The sequence below is a fragment of the Dipodomys ordii genome, unplaced genomic scaffold (genome assembly GCF_000151885.1).
Source record: "Dipodomys ordii isolate 6190 unplaced genomic scaffold, Dord_2.0 Scaffold4, whole genome shotgun sequence".
NCBI classification, from domain to species: Eukaryota; Metazoa; Chordata; class Mammalia; order Rodentia; family Heteromyidae; genus Dipodomys; species Dipodomys ordii.
Genome location: NW_012267220.1, coordinates 15,174,607 through 15,190,580, shown reverse-complemented (window position 1 = coordinate 15,190,580; position 15,974 = coordinate 15,174,607). Strand labels below are relative to the sequence as shown.

The 15,974-nt window shown below is 39.7% G+C and overlaps 1 long non-coding RNA gene across 1 annotated transcript; it reads left to right on the top strand.

Moving 5' to 3' along the window:
* Positions 1–1,996: 1,996 nt before the first annotated feature.
* On the top strand, positions 1,997–15,557 carry LOC105992450. The gene is made up of 2 exons (XR_001175409.1): positions 1,997–2,072; positions 15,513–15,557. It is a non-coding gene; the product is annotated as an uncharacterized LOC105992450 (long non-coding RNA).
* Positions 15,558–15,974: the final 417 nt, after the last annotated feature.

Sequence of the window (15,974 nt, the reverse complement as noted above, 5' to 3'; positions counted from 1 at the left end):
AAAAAAAAAAAAAAGAATAACTAGGAATAGAATTGGGTAATGTTTATCTGAATTAGGGAAGAGAAGGGGAACAACAAAATGGTGAGACAAAGGACAAAGGGTGAACCAATGCAATAGCGATCCTCACAGGACAATACATTGGAAATGAACTTTACAACTTGGGGCAAGCATTGTGAGGGGAGGAAAGTGGGAGAAAAACAAGGGAGGGAGTAACAGTATTCGACAAGAAATGTACTTGCTACCTTACATATGTAACTAGAACCCCTCTGTACATCATCTTGACAATAAAATTAAAACAAAAAGGATTGGGTGAATTTTCCAAGTCTATGGTATATCCAAAATCTTTCTAGAATTGAAAGATGATAAGCCTGAGGAAGATTTTTGAGATCCCAAGAATAAGCAGAGTGGTGTTGTATCACCAGCTAGAGCGGCTGAAGAAATAGCAGCAGAGGAAATGGGGACGCACAGTAGGGCAGCGGGAAGGAGGAAGGAAAGAGGAGGATGAGGGAAGGTGAAAATGACCTAAGAATATTGTATGTGGTTATGAAAATGGCATAACGAACCTATTCCTCATCTGTACCATAGCAATCAGAACCATTTTATTCACCAACTCCCATGGGGTTGTCAAGATTAAATAAAATACACCTGACAAGCTGCAAACAGGGCCCATCTTAACTGATTTTCATCTATAAGTTTTAAATCCTTGTTATCTGTAAAATATTTTAAAATATGTATGCCCTTTTGCACACATTTTTATTTGAAGAAGTACACACACTGCTAGGGAGTTCATGACGTTGGTTTGTTTATTTATTATCTTTAAGTAGTTGTATAAATAGTTTCAAAACAACATATCAGTTTGTGAGTGCAATGCATCTTGATCAAAGTCATCCCTTCTTTCTCCCCATCGGAGTCAATTTTCCTAGTTCCTTTTGCACATATGTGTATATTTAGTATTATGACTGCATTTACCCACCACTACTCTCTCACTCCATCTACCTTCCCCTTCTTGTTCAAAGCCCATCTCCCTCCTCCCCCTGACACCATTAAGTCCCAGATTTTCTAGTATTCATTTTGTTAAACTGTAAGATAATTGTTCAAAGGATTTACACCACTGGAATCCTCCCCTCCATCTCCCATATGTGAGTTGGTACCTTTTCATATATATGCATATGATTCTGTATGTTTCTATATGTATTTATAATTTAGTTCTAATTTCCACGTAGGAAAGAAAACATGTGACCTTCAATCTCTCGGAGCTTTACTTACTTCACTTAATGATTTTTGTCCTCCAGTTTTATTTAGCTATTACATTGGAAGAGACATGCAGGCAAATGTCCGCCCCACTGCTGCCTGTGTAATCCATTGCACATTTTAAACAGATGGCCTGGGGATCCCCTAGGAAGAACAAAGATCATCTTATCAAACATAAAATTACCTTTATCAACAAGTTTCAGGCTTCCTTGGAATTCTTAACTAGCTCAGTGAGTATTTAAAAGCAAGGGAAAGGATGACATTGTCCAAAAAGAAATGTATTCTTTACCTGATCTATGTCATTGTAACCTCTCTGCACATCACCTTTATAATAATAAAATATACAAAAAGAGAGAGAGAGAAGGTGTAGGAGGATGAAGGCAGAAAAAGAGGAGGTTCTAAAAATGTATGAGGGCCTATTTCACCACCTGTAACTGTGAATCACAATAAAAAAAATCCTCTGTGCAAAAATAAAAAATGCTAATATAAGCATGGAAACTATTTAGGAAGACATAAAACACCTTAAATGCATGAAAAAACCATTGCTCTTCCCACTTTCAGTATTTCACAGGCCAAGCTACTGCCTGAAATACTGCACAAAAGGCTTTTGCTGAAATTAATCTCCAGCAAGGGATTAGCATTAATTCTGAGACATTCAGTTTGTTCTGTTTACAGACCTTGTGCAATTTCAGAACACTGTGTTCCCCTTCTTGAAACTACAACTATAGCAGCCCTCAATTTTAACACTGTACAGTCTTCCTGCTCCACGCCAGGGATTCCTTCTGGTTGACTTGCCTTGCAGGGGGTTTTAAGAACGCTAGGTGAGCTGAGACAGAAAAAAGAAGGAGACAAACCTGGGCTCAGGTTCTGCTGTCATTTGCTATGTGCTTACTTAATCTGATTCTTAATTTATTTACTTTTTTGTTCTGTGCAATGGAACTAGTCACATTATAGTCTTTGTGGGATCTATGTGAAGATTGAATATGACAGTGGGTAAGACATGTGGGATTGTTGGTCTTACAATATTAAGTACTCCACTAAATATGTAAAGGAAGACATAGTGTGCTTTTCTTGGCTATTATCTACAATACTAAAATACTCTGTATGAAGTCTTTAGAGACACACAGAAATGTTTCACCAGAGAGCATATTAAATGTCATGGCTTCTTGGCTGTAGCAATTACCTTGAACTTTTTCTGTGGTTTGGCAAGAAAGGATGTCTTGGTGACAATTGGTTCCTCTACATCAATGCTGCTCTTATAAAATCTCTGGAGGGACATAAGATACACACAGTTATGTGAGATGACGAGAAGAAGTGTATTGATGATGACAGTAACACTTTGGGTCAGTTAGTCCTCTGCTGCTATGACAAAATACCTGAGATACAACTTAAATAAAGTAAGATTTCCATTGGTTCACAGTTTCAGAAATTACAGTCCATGTTTCCTTGGCTTTGTTGCCTTCTGAAGCAATATTGAGGCAGGAAGCATATGCGGGAGCAAAGAAACCCACCTTAGCAAGCAGAGAGAGAGCAACAGGAATGTGGGGGAGACAGGTATAACTTTCCAGGACAGGACCCCCAGCAACCTATTTCCTCTAGCTAGGCTCTACCTCCTGTTTCCACAACCTCCCAAAATTGTACCACTTGGTGGAAATAGGGTACTGATGAAGGATATTTCATATTCAAAGCATAACATACCTATAGGGGTCCAAGACACTAATAGCTTATCTTTGGCATGGCTGAAAAGGAGTGGTGTGGCCACAGATGATGTGGATACACACAGAGATGATGGATCCTCACCTTTCAGTGAATGTGTATTCTCTTACCTTTCTGCACACAGGAGCCTCTCAAGGGGAATGTGCCACATGGCTCTGAGCATCCTGAGAAGTCTTACTTAGATATGTCTTACCAGGGAGGAATACAGGGGTTGGTGTTTGTCTTGTCCATGCTCAGAATTTACTCTAGAAAGCCAAGATACTCAGAATGAGGAGGACAGATTTTAGAAGGACATAGGTTTAGACTCAAGTGATCACTCACCTTGATTGAGCATCTGAGCTTTGTTAAGATTCCTCATTTTAAAATGATAACAATAAAGTCTGTCTCACAAAGCTGTGGTTACTATTATAAGCAAAAGAAATATACTTGTGTTTTTCACAGTACCCAAATAAGATAACATCAAATGATGTTCTATATTTCCATTACTGAAAAACAGCCTAAATGTGCAAAGATGTTGAGAGACGGGATCACAGAGCAGGCCAATTCATTATGTAAATGAACAGGTCTCTACAGAGTCTTACTTTTTCTTCATGTGGAATTCAGTCTTTATATCATTAGCAAACTATTCATGGTGGGGGGGGAGAAGATGTCAGGAATTGATTACTAAGTCAAATTATGGCTGGGGGCTAGTCCCATAGCAAACCGTGATGCCTGGAGCTGCTTCTCAGATTTTCCTCAAGCATTTTGCACATTAATGTGTCCATCTCTCAGTGAGAGCAGAGGAATTCCCTTCTCCTTCATAAAATCCTCCCACATTCAGTACACCTCCCGGGGTGAACAAGCACCAGAAACAGGAAGAAATATTGTGGTTTGAGCCTGAGCCAGGCAGGTGTACCTTCATTCATCTTTGTCACATTCCCTTGGGAGGTGACATCTCCCAACTCTCTAGTAGTACTCTAAACTAAATGTAATACAGACCAAAGCAAATTAGGGTCTCCAGGCTTTGGTGGTATTGAGCTCAATTTGATCATATGAGGCACTATTTCAAGGGTTGTGGTGGATGGATAGAATGCATAGAGTAAATGATATTTGTGACCCAAGAGCCCGTTGGTTGTTCACCAAAGAATCTGCTCATGTCTGTGAGACCGGGAAGTGGCTTCTCAGCCAGGGAAGACATACTCAGAAATGCTTGCATGTAATTTAGACCATGTGACTGAGGTCTGTACATAGTGATGTACAACATCTATGCTAAAACATATTATTGCATGGTTCTTTATTTTCACTATCACAACTCTTGGCTGGGCCATTATGCCCTTCCAGTACTGGAAGTGATGCTTTTGACATAGCATCACTTTTCTCAACTTGGCTCTCAAGGGAATTGAGTAGAGTGGTGCTTCTTTTATTCTCCTTTTTGTGCTGACACTACCTGAATGGAGAATATATTTAAGTCATGTTGTACTATTGATGTTTAGGATGTTATATGTGATAGCAGCTAATACTACCTTAATATAAGATAATTTCTAGTTCACTTTTCTTAGCATATTAGCTCAATTCAGCTAGAAATTTGATTAGATAGTGACTAGATAATTGATATTGAAAGTGTCTGTTACTGAGTAAGACCAAGAAACCTTAAATATGTTCATGTTTATACATTTCAGGACAGGAGAAAGAAGTCATGATATTCTAAATTTAAGTGTCCTTAAGTTTCTTGAATGCTGAGTAGATTTTTAATTTAAAAATAAACTGAGTCACTAGAAGGACACATCAATTTATTACAAAGTTTCCTTGTTGGGATTTCTTTTCCCAACTGAACACCTTTGGAGTTAACTGCTTACCAGATGTTTACTAATAATTTAACTGGGGAAGAAACACCAAAGATTTTCTCATCTCAACTTGAACAAAATTGTTTAGCTATCTTAAGCAAATGGGGGAAAATAATAATAACCATAAAAAGTCCAAACCATACCATATGGATTCCTAAATGTCCTAAATTATATATAGTATTATATATAATGTTAACATATTATATATTATATGTGCAATATATACAATAAAATATACAATATATAAGACAATATATAATATCATATATAAGATATATCATAGATATCATAGATATATTATATAGAGAGATTGTTTAACTGGCCTGATATTAGGACAAAATTAGTGGTGTTTTGTTATTTGTGTCAGTCCTTCCCCATGTAAGAAGTATGCCCTGGATCAGGACTGCTCACTTTCACTTCAATAACTTTGGTCAGGATTATTCTCCTTTTTTTAAATCAGCATGTACCATAGATGTCTTGGGAAGTTTGCCAAGTTCCTCTCATTTTAACCTCATAAGGCAGAACTCACCGGAAACATGTACTTCTCTTTTCTTCCCAGAAGCAATTAGTCACCAGGAAGTTCAGTCCCACTGAACTTCAGCTGTGCTGTGTGTGTGTATGTACATGTGCACATGCATATGTGTGTACATAATACTCTGAAATAGGATAAGACATACCTATGAAACAACAGAAAAGGCTTTCATGGAAGTGGCTGTGTGGCTCTAGTGGTAGAGCACTAACCTTGAGCACAAGAGCTCAGGGTCAGCACAACCAACAAAAAAAAGGAATATATATATATATATATATATATATATATATATATTGGGGCTGGGAATGTGGCTTAGTGGTAGAGTGCTTGCCTAGCATGCATAAGGCCTTGGGTTCGATTTCTCATTACCACATTAAAAAAATAATAAAAAAAATAGAAAAGGCTTTTCATACCACTACCTGGAAATTTCTAACCTCCCTGAAAAGTTTCCTTTATAGTTTTCTCCTGCAAGAGATGTAACTGCCAGACCTCCCTCACCTACAGATAGTTTGTTGACCCTTGTGTGTGAACCTGGGGGCCCAGCTGGGCTGGGGCTGCCTTTTCTCAGTAGTCTCTGGACACTCTAATTCTGCTCACTTTTCTTTTTTAGAAAACTTTGTTGCAGAGAATTATTTTTTCTTTGCTTACAGTAAAGCAATACACTTGTATTCCCTGCCATTCATTACGAATCTGAGGCTGTGGAGCAGCCCCTGGTGTTCCTCTAGTTGTCTTAGGTCTACGTTCATCAGCTGACATAATGGCAACAGCCATTCCTTTGATTCAGGAAACTTTCCCACACAACAAATTCAAGGAAAGTATATATGCTGTTCTTAAGTGAAAATTGTAGCAGTCCAGTGTTTAGGGTAAGCTTCTGCACTTGACCCCAAAATACCAGGCTACAAAATTCAAAATGGAGTTGCTCACAGGAAATTGACATATTGCCAAGCTGAAACTAAGCTGTTATTTGACCCTATAAGCCATCCAGATTACAGAGATGAAAGCCACATTTCCCAAACAGTCCAGTTTCATGGCAAGAAAGTTCTCTTTGCCCTCTTTCTTGCACAAAAATAGGTAACCTAAGGTAGCCTGAAGATAACCAATCAGTTATTTTTTAGAAGACCTAGATAAATGTTTACCCCCATAATCTTCAAGAACAGTATGCCTGAAGGCTAGAAGTTACTCTCCAGATGAACTCATCAAAACTCACCCAAGATGGCCACTAGACAACCAGAATAACCACCAGACAACCTCTAACTTCATTATAATGCCATCTGCATGCTAATAACACAGCATAAAAGGAAGAAAAAGAGGAAATGCCCAAATTCCCAGAAAAACTCTGCCACTCCCAGAAAAGTTATGGCTATCATTCCCATTTATAAGCTACTCCTTCCATTTCTTTTTTTTTTTTTTTGGTCCGGTCATGGGGCCTGAACTCTGGGCCTGGGCGCTGTCCCTCAGCTATTCAGCTCAAGGCTAGCGCTCTACCACATGAGCCAAAGCGCCACTTCCGGCTTTTTTCATTTTGCTTATGTGGTGCTGAGGAATCGAACTCAGGGCCTCATGCATACAAGGCAAGCGCTCTACCACTGAGCCACCTTCCCAGCCCCTCCTTCCATTTCTTTTACACTTATACTATGCATCTACCCTCTTGAACCCCTAGGGATTGAGAAGTTGATTTGGCAATGTATCTCTCACTTTTATTCTTGGCCAAGAATGAAAGTTCTCTTCACTGCTCAATTAATGCTCTTGTTATCGATCCTGTAATTCTGAGAGGAAAAAAAAAAAGATCCAGTTTGGAAATAAAACTGATAAGGAAATAGCACATTCACTTTTTAACTTTTTGTTTCTGTTTTCTTGAGTCTCTTTCTGAAAAACTAGCCTTCTCTGCTCTGCTTATTAGGTAGTGGCTAAGGGAGATAGATTGCCCAGGACAAAACTTCTACATTAATACAACACTAAAGTGTCTTTGCCTGCAGAAGCATTTCTGACCTCCATCTTTCCTCCTTGAACTATGACCTTAAACTGAGTACACTCAGTTGTGATTATTTTAATTGGAGCATGCTCGAGTGTGCTTCCCTTCCATTTGACTATGAATAGACTTACTGAATAAAATCATCTGGCTCTCTAGGTTTGAGGCAAGGCTTTGAAAATAATTCCCAGGTTGCTTTTACCTGCTGCAAGTGAAAAGTCTTCCTCTATACTCTTCCTTTGGCTGTACTTGGTTTTATTTTACACACAGGAAGATGCAAACCGTGGGCTGGGAAGATGGCTCAGTGGTAGAGTGCTTGCCTTGCATGCCTGAGGCCCTGGGTTCGATTCCGCAGCACCACATAAGCAAAAAAAAGGAAGATGCAAACCTTGATTTTGGTTGTAAATGAGACACAATCTATTTTATAGATGGAAGTGTTGCCAGGTTCTAGAATTAAAAAAAAAAAAAATGAAGCTAGGCTGGGCACAGTGGCTCAGGTCTGTAACCCTAGCTACTCAGAAGGCTGAGATCTGAGGATCATTGTTCAAAACCAGCCTGGGCAGGAAAGTCCATGAGACTCTTATCTCCAAATAATCACCAGAAAACTGGAAGTGGCACTGTGGCTCAAGTGCTAGCCAAATAATCACCAGAAAACTGGAAGTGGCACTGTGGCTCAAGTGCTAGAGAGATAGATAGCCTTGAGCTGAAGAGCTGAGGGACAGTGCCCAGTCCCAGAGTTCAAGCTCTACAACCAACTAGAAAAAAATGAAGCCAGGATCTAAGTGCTGGCTCACATCTGTAATCCTAGCTACTCAGAAAGCTGAGATCTGAGGATTGTTGTTTGAAGCCAGCCAGGGCAGGAAAGTCCATGAGACTCTTATCTCTAATGAACCACCAGAATTGGAAATAGAGCTCAAGTGGCTCAAGTGGTAGGGTACTAGCCTTGAACGAAACAGCTAAGAGGTAGTGTCAAGGCCCTCAGGCCCAAGCCAGTTAAGGTCATTAAGTTAAATTGTTGTTTTTGTCCTCTGACTCTTCTCATACGAGGTGCTCCAATTATTATTACTGCATAAAAATTACCCCCAAATGGCCAGGCTCCTGTGGCTCATGTCTGTAATCCTAGCTACTCAAGAGGCTGGGATCTGAGGATCATAGTGCAAAGCCAGCTCAGGCAAGAAAGTCCTTGAGACTCTTATCTCCAACTAACCCTGAGAAGACCAGAAGTGGCTCTATGCCTCAAAGTGGTGGTGTTAGCCTTGAGCCAAAAAAGCACAAAGACAGCACCCAGGCCCTGAGCTCAAGCTCCACAAATGATTTTAAAAAATTACCCCCAAATTTAGTGACTTAAAACCACCTTATTTTATGTTTATGGAGTTCTCTGGTTTAGGAATTTAGACTACAGGAATAGCTTGTGTTTGCTCTATGATAGCTCCCATGTATTTGGTGCCTGACTAGAACACTGGAAGATGAAGGCTGCTGACTAGAGCTCCTATCCAGGGACTCCTCATGTATCTTGTTTCCTTACACCATGATGGCTTAGAACAGCTGGACTTCCAACACAGAGGCGCAGGGCACCCAGTGCAAATACTCCAGTAAGAAGTTCAAGGAGAAGTTCAATCTCATTGTGTGATCTAGAAGTTACGCAGCATCATTGGCTGTTAAGCAAGTCACAGACCTGCTGTGAGATAAGGAAAGAGAATTCTATGTGTGTTTGGAGCAGTAGTCAAGTTCTAGGACAGTAGATACTGTTCAGATCTGTATGTCTTTGGAAATGACAAACTGCCACATCTGAATCTCTTTGCAGGACTTTTAAAGGGATTTCTGCTACAAAACTCAAGATACAGGTGATTGGTGCTTTGGACCTTATAAGTAAATTGCTTGAGGATTTGGGACAGTGTCTAGAGTGGAGGGAATTCTTATCTGAAAGCCTAGAAAGATGAGTCAGCTGAGAGAGAGAGTCCTAGGGGCATAGGGAAATTGTCATATGATACATGGTAGAAGGGAAGTATGGGGAGATGTTTCATAGCCTTAGGGGAGGGGAGCAGAAGAAGAAGTAGATGAGCTTGGTAATCTGTTACAGAACTGTTAGGAAACCAAGAGAAACAGCACAGCAAAATAAGACAGTAACTCATCGAAGAATTATCAGAGGTCAATAAGGCAGAAATGGACAAATCCTGGGATTTTTACTGCCACACCACATATTTATCCACTCCCCCTAATTTCACTTCTACAATATCAAGTATGTAATATAATTGAGTTTGTGGGAAAATTAAAGTTAAAGGAGATCATTCAGAACTGAGGGAATTTACAGCTACAGCACTAAGAAAAACAACAACAATACTGGTAATAATACTAGTGTAGTTAACTCTCCAGTGGCTTTCAATTTCCACTAACTAGTCTGTTCTTTGTAGCTCTGCCCTGGACTTTCTCCTCGATGATGGAAGGTTCTTTGGAGTGATGGTTTCTGATCAGGACCTACCTCATTAAAATTAAAATTACAATCTTAGGTAGCCTGCTTGGCCAATCATTATTTTATACTGGGGGAAAGTATCTTTGCAGCTTCTTCACCTTTACTTACAACTTCCTAGTGGAAAGTCAACCTTTTTGAAATCATAAAGAATTCCTATTGGCAAGTCAAGATTTGGGGCTGGAGTCATGGTTCAACTTACAAGAGTGTCAGCTAAGCAAGCAAGGCCATCGATTCAAACTCCAGTACCAAAAAAAAAAAAAAAAATCTCCAGGTGCTGCTGGTCATGCCTCGTTATTCAGGAGGCTGAGGGTGAGGGTCTTGGTTCAAAGTCAGCCCAAACAGAGAAGTGTGTGTGAACTTTATCTCCAATTAACAAGTAAAAAGCCAGAACAAGGTGAGACTCAAGTAGTAGAATGTCAGCTTTGAGTGAAAAAGCTAAGCAAGAGTGTGAAGCCCTTTGGTTCAAGCACTGGTTGCTAGACATATCTTGGGATATTGGGATATCACGTGGGAATAAGGACCCAATTTGAAAGAAACTCAACAAAGTGTACACCTTCTGCAGAAGGGTATCCTCCTAGGTGGGAAGCCAAGTAAAGAAGCACACATTAAGTGGGCATTTCACCCTTTAGCTGTTATACATTATTATTCTTTGTGCTGATTGGCCATGAGTTAGTTTCATAATCTTGTATGATTGGCTAGTTTGACAGGGATTAAAAGTTTATCTAAGTGATCAACCAAAACACTGGACCAAAACTTGTCAGAAAAACAATTTTTACTCAGCTGGTACTCTACCACTTAAGCCATGCTTCCACCTCATAGAAAAGCAATTCTTATAACAAAACCCTGGCATAACATATAATTAAGGTAGTGGCTACCTTTAAAATGATAGTGCTTATGTCAAGAAACCACTTTGACCAAAAATATTCTAACTCCTATACTGATATTGGCATAGGCTGTAAGCTATTTTAGAATGACTGTTACAGGCATTCAAAATGGCCTGTTTGTAAACAAGCATTCAGAGATTAAGTCTGGAAGAAGCCAAAGAAAGGGGAAAAAGGGCAATTTGAAACTTAAATGACACAGAGGCCTTGAAATTTGGTTATTTACAAATTTGGTTATTTCACTGGTCTTAACAAATGGGTTTAATCATTATTGCATTGAAAAAAAATTAACGTTGTTCTTTAAAAAAAAATACTCTGTATCCAGGAAGAAAAACAATGTTATCTAAATTAAATGGTTTTATAAAAATGATTTCAAAATAATATTTTTTCAAAGGAAGACAAGAAACTGGGAAAAAGAAAGGCATAATCTAATACCTAGGATGATGAGTGACAAATTTATAATAAAGAAGGAAATGGCCAAATCCTCTCAAGCATGACTGCCTGAATCAGGTAGACTACCAAAACAAGATCAGGCTGAGCTAGGAGCTGCACTAAGACGTGTGAAAACACTATGGATAACTGAGGTAACCGAGGAATCCAATGAATATTCAATAAGGCAAAAGCCTTAGGGAAGTCTCAATCCTAATGTGGAAGGCCAAAGGCCCAAAGCAGAAGACCTAAGGAAGTTCTAAGGCCTAACGCCTGAGGTGGAATTGCCTAAGGTAAAGGCCTAAGGAAAGCCTAAAGCTTAAGGTGGAAGAGCTAAGGTTTAAGGCCTAAGGTAGAAGGTGTATAGTGGAAGGCCTGAGGGAGGCCTAATGACGTAGTCAGAAGCCCTAAAGGTGGAAAGCCCAAGGCCTAAGGAAAACAGAAGTCTTCTCTAAACTACCCTGCAGTTAAAGACTTGATCTGATTTGATACGAACACTACTGATATGCATATTATTTACATTTTTAATACCATTGCCTTTCAGTTTCAATGATTCCCAAAGCCTTTTCTCAGTGACTCGGAGATCAGTGTGAAGTCCGTGGTAGAGCCGTTGGGTACGTAGGGTGGGTCTATTAGGAGACTTCTAGCTGTAATTCCATGCTTCATTGGATAAGCTTTTTCTGAAGGCAGACTGCAAATAATCACCCTGTACAAAGAAAATGAAATCAGATATCCTGGCTTTAATAAGTAATTTTCCAAAAATGATTACTTTGTGTACATTCACACACTCAGTCCCTTACCGGCCAGTCTTGTGTATTTACTTGCTGAGTATTATTCCTTCCACTCCAGTTTCATAATCTTCCTTCTTTTGGTATTAGAAGTTACATAAACAACTTTATCTTTTGGCAGCAGTTTAAAAACAAAGTGTAAGTCCTTTTTCTTTCTGTCTACGGCCCACCCACTGCACTTGACTGTATTGTGTCAACTTTCCAAGCTTTTCTCTCCAGCTGTGTCCTTGACTACCTGGCACGTGGAAAAATATAGCTGCTAGGGTTGTCCATGTGTTCAGTGGATTATGGGGACAGTGTGTTAATTGAAGGTCAAGGTCCACACTACTTCATGCCTTGCCTTTTGAACACAAAGGCCAATATCATGCTTGCCACCCTAGTTTTAAACCTGATACTTGGAAATGAGGAGGGTGTGGCTGAACTAAGATTTATTGAGCCAAACCAGCAACCAAATATTTGCACCTATAAGCACTGTCTCATAGAACAGGGGCTGGAAATTCAAGAAAGTTACCTTCCTAATGCCTTGCTGGCCTTGCCTTTTAAAAACGCCCCATTTAAACCAAGTTCATTGCTTCTGTCTGTGTCTGTGTGCTTCTGTGTCTCCATCTGTCTGTCTGTCTCTCTTTCTTGCTTTACTGGCTTGAAGTCATTTAGGCACTGACCCTCAGCTTTTTCACTCAAGTCTGGCATTCTACCACAAGCTACACCACACCTTCTGGCTTTTTGGTGGTTCATTGGAGATAAGTGTCTCATGGACTTTTCTGCCTGGGCTAATTTTGAATTGAGGATCCTCAGATTTCAGCTTTTTTTTTTTTTTTCTGTCATGGTGCCTAAACTCTGGGCATGAGATCTTCAGCTCAAGGCTAGTGCTCTACTACTTGAGCCCTAGAGCCACTTCCAGCTTTTTCTGCTTATGTGGTGCTGGGGAATTGAACCTAGGGCCTCATGCATGCAAGGCAAGTACTCCATCACTGAGCCACCTTCCCAACCCCAGATCTCAGCCTCTTAAGTAACGAGGATTTCGAGGTGAGCCATGAAGCTCAGGTGAGAGAAGCTTATTTCTATAATAGCATTTGCTGTTCCACAGATGAAAGAGGAATTGAAGTTGAAGACAGCAAAGTGACATTTTGAAAATGCCATTTTGGAATTGATTGAGAGTTACAAAACAATCTGTCTTAAAAACTTAAGAAATCACCATGAGGGATATCTCATTTGACAAGGTGATATCAGATATCACCTGCCCCTTACAAGATATGGATATGTAGTAGATGTGATATATCAAAGTGACACCAAATTCAAAGAAGAGATACCTTGGACCTAACTACTTCCTACTAGTACTTTTTTTTTTCTTTCACAACATGATGTGTAAAGGTTATATTCACCTAAAATAACCTATTTTATGACCTTCAATACTTAGATTCTCTCTCCAGCACCATTTTTGAGTTCTGCATGGATTACATGTATAATGCTTTGTCCAGGAACCTTTTTATGGAACTGGGTTAGGAGGACAAAATGTTAAAAGAGAAAAGGAATTTTTAGCTAGAAATTTCCCCATAGTATAAAATTGTCTTTTTTTGTCTACAGAGGACGGGAGCAGGATGGGGTGAGTCAGGACATGTCTAGAAGCTATAAGCAAAAAATAGTGTTTATAAAACTAGTTTTAAAAGGAAGCAATTGGGGCTGGGAAGTTGGCTCAGTGGTAGAGCGCTTGCCTTGCATGCCTGAGACCCTGGGTTCGATTCCTCAGCACCACATAAGCAAAAAAGCCGGAAGTGGCGCTGTGTCTCAAGTGGTAGAGGGCTCACCTTGAGCTGAAGAGCTGAGGGACAGCGCCCAGGCCCAGAGTTCAGGCCCCACGACCAGACCCAAAAAAAAAAATAAATAAATAAAATAAAAATAAAAGGAAGCAATTTTAGAAAATGGTAATGTATTTATATATTTGCTCTTGGCATTTTATTTTGTTTAATGCTTAAAACTCATTTTTTTCTTTCTTTCTATTTATTTATTTTTTTGTCAGTCTTGGGGCTCGAACCAAGGGCCAGGAGATTGACACTGAACCTTTTTGTATTTGGTCAATTGTGGGGCTTGAACTCAGGACCGTGGCGCTGTTCCTGAATCTCTTTGTGCTAAGGCTAGCACTCTACCACTTGAGCCACAGTGCCACTTTCAGTTTTTCAGTGGTTAATGGGAGATAAGAGTCTCATGGGGACTTTTCTGCTCAGGCTGGCTTCAAATTGCAGTCCTCAGATCTCAGCCTCCTAAGTAGCTAGGATTACAGATGAGAGCCTTTTGCTCAAGGCTAACACTCTATTACTTTGAGCCACATCTCCACTTCCAGCTTTTTGGTCATTAATTGGAGATAAAAGTCTCACAACCTTTCTTGTCCAGGTTGGCTTTGAACTGTGGTCTTTAGATCTGAACCTCCTGAGTAGCTAGGATTCCAAGCATGAGCCACCATTGCCCGGCCCCACTCCAAGTCTTCAAAATTCATAGTTGTTTACAATTTTTCTTGAAAAGCCTAATGAGAGCCCATAAAATTGGCTTTAGTTCTATGTTTCCTAAAAACAATGGAGTTTTTTTTAAGTTCATGCATTTTTACAGCTGACTAGGATATTTACATATATATACATACAAACACACACACACACACACATATATTTATTTAATGTAGTGGGTCTTTAGGGATACTAGTCAAAGAACAGGCTTTGCCCTACAGAGCTGTACTACAACCTCTTGGAATGACCTTGTATGTCTTGGGAAGAGCATGCTCCATGAAGCCAGCTCTGCAGAGAGGCAGGCAGGCAGGATGAATGACAGCAGGAGGGTCCATTCTAAGGGCTGTCAGTAGAAACATTTAACTAGGTCCGAAAATTTCAAAAAGTCACTGGATTCTCTCTCAGTTTCGGAATCACAGGCAGTGAAAGGGCTACTGAGTCACAGAACTGGTATGAGCTCATTCATGCTCAGCTCAGTCTCTCCGTATTGGAGACATCCAAGCCAATTGTCTGATTCTTGTATGATTCTACTCAGAATTGCTCTTTAGAAGCACATCATTGTTTCTAATTCTTATTTACTTTGTGTGTGTGTGGTACTGGGTTTAAACTCAGGGCCTCATGCTTACTAGACAGGTACTCTAGCACTTGAGCTATGCCCTTAGCCTATTTTCTTTTCACTGTTTTTTTTTCTTTAATAGTGCCTCACTTTTTCCCAGGGAGCTCTGGAATGTAATCCTATTATTTATGTTTTCTGGGAAAACAGGCATGAACACTGCACCTAGATTTTCATTGGTTGAAGTGAGGTCCTGTGAACATTTTTGTCCAGGCAGGCTTTGAATTGTGATATTCCTGATCCCGGCCTCCTGAATTGCTAGGCTTATGATATCCTACATACTTAGATGTTTATACTTTAACTCCAAAAATAGAGTAGGAGACAGCTGATACCACAGAAAAAGAATTGACTTTATAGTAAGCCAAACCAATCCTCAGGTCACACAGTATTAGACTTTATATTCCTGCTCTGAAGTGGTGTACAAGTACCTATGGCTCGGCTCAGGATACTCAAAAAGCTAAGCTAAGCAACTGGTGTTAAACACAGCAGAATGTATGGTATAGGACATGTGATAAATGAAGGCTACTTTTCTCTACTTCTTGCCCTAGGAAAGACCAGTCACAGGAATTCACCCATATTGGCCTGTGGAAGAATAAAACAAGACAAACAATTCTGCTTGTCTGGTATATGACACCTGTTTCCCTGTTCTGAAGGAGATAATGCCATACAACTGTTGTCAAAACCAAAGTGAGAAAGTGGTAGAGCATAGCTGCCCCATAATAGGGACTCAGTATGTGTTGGTTTGCATCTTTAAACTTCTTTGAAATACACCATCTCCAAAAGAGTGTGACATCTCTTGGTCAGCTGTATCTCTTGACTTCCATCCTGGATCATCTGTCACACTTGCTTCTACTTCGTGAATCTGGAATTGCCTTAGGAACAGTGCTTCTGGCCAAGTATGAAAACAGATTTAAGTTTCTATAACAAAAATTACAACTCCTTTGTATAACTCCTTAAAGTTAATAAAATATTTTTTAAAATGCTTCATAACAACTGTAGGACTGTCACTT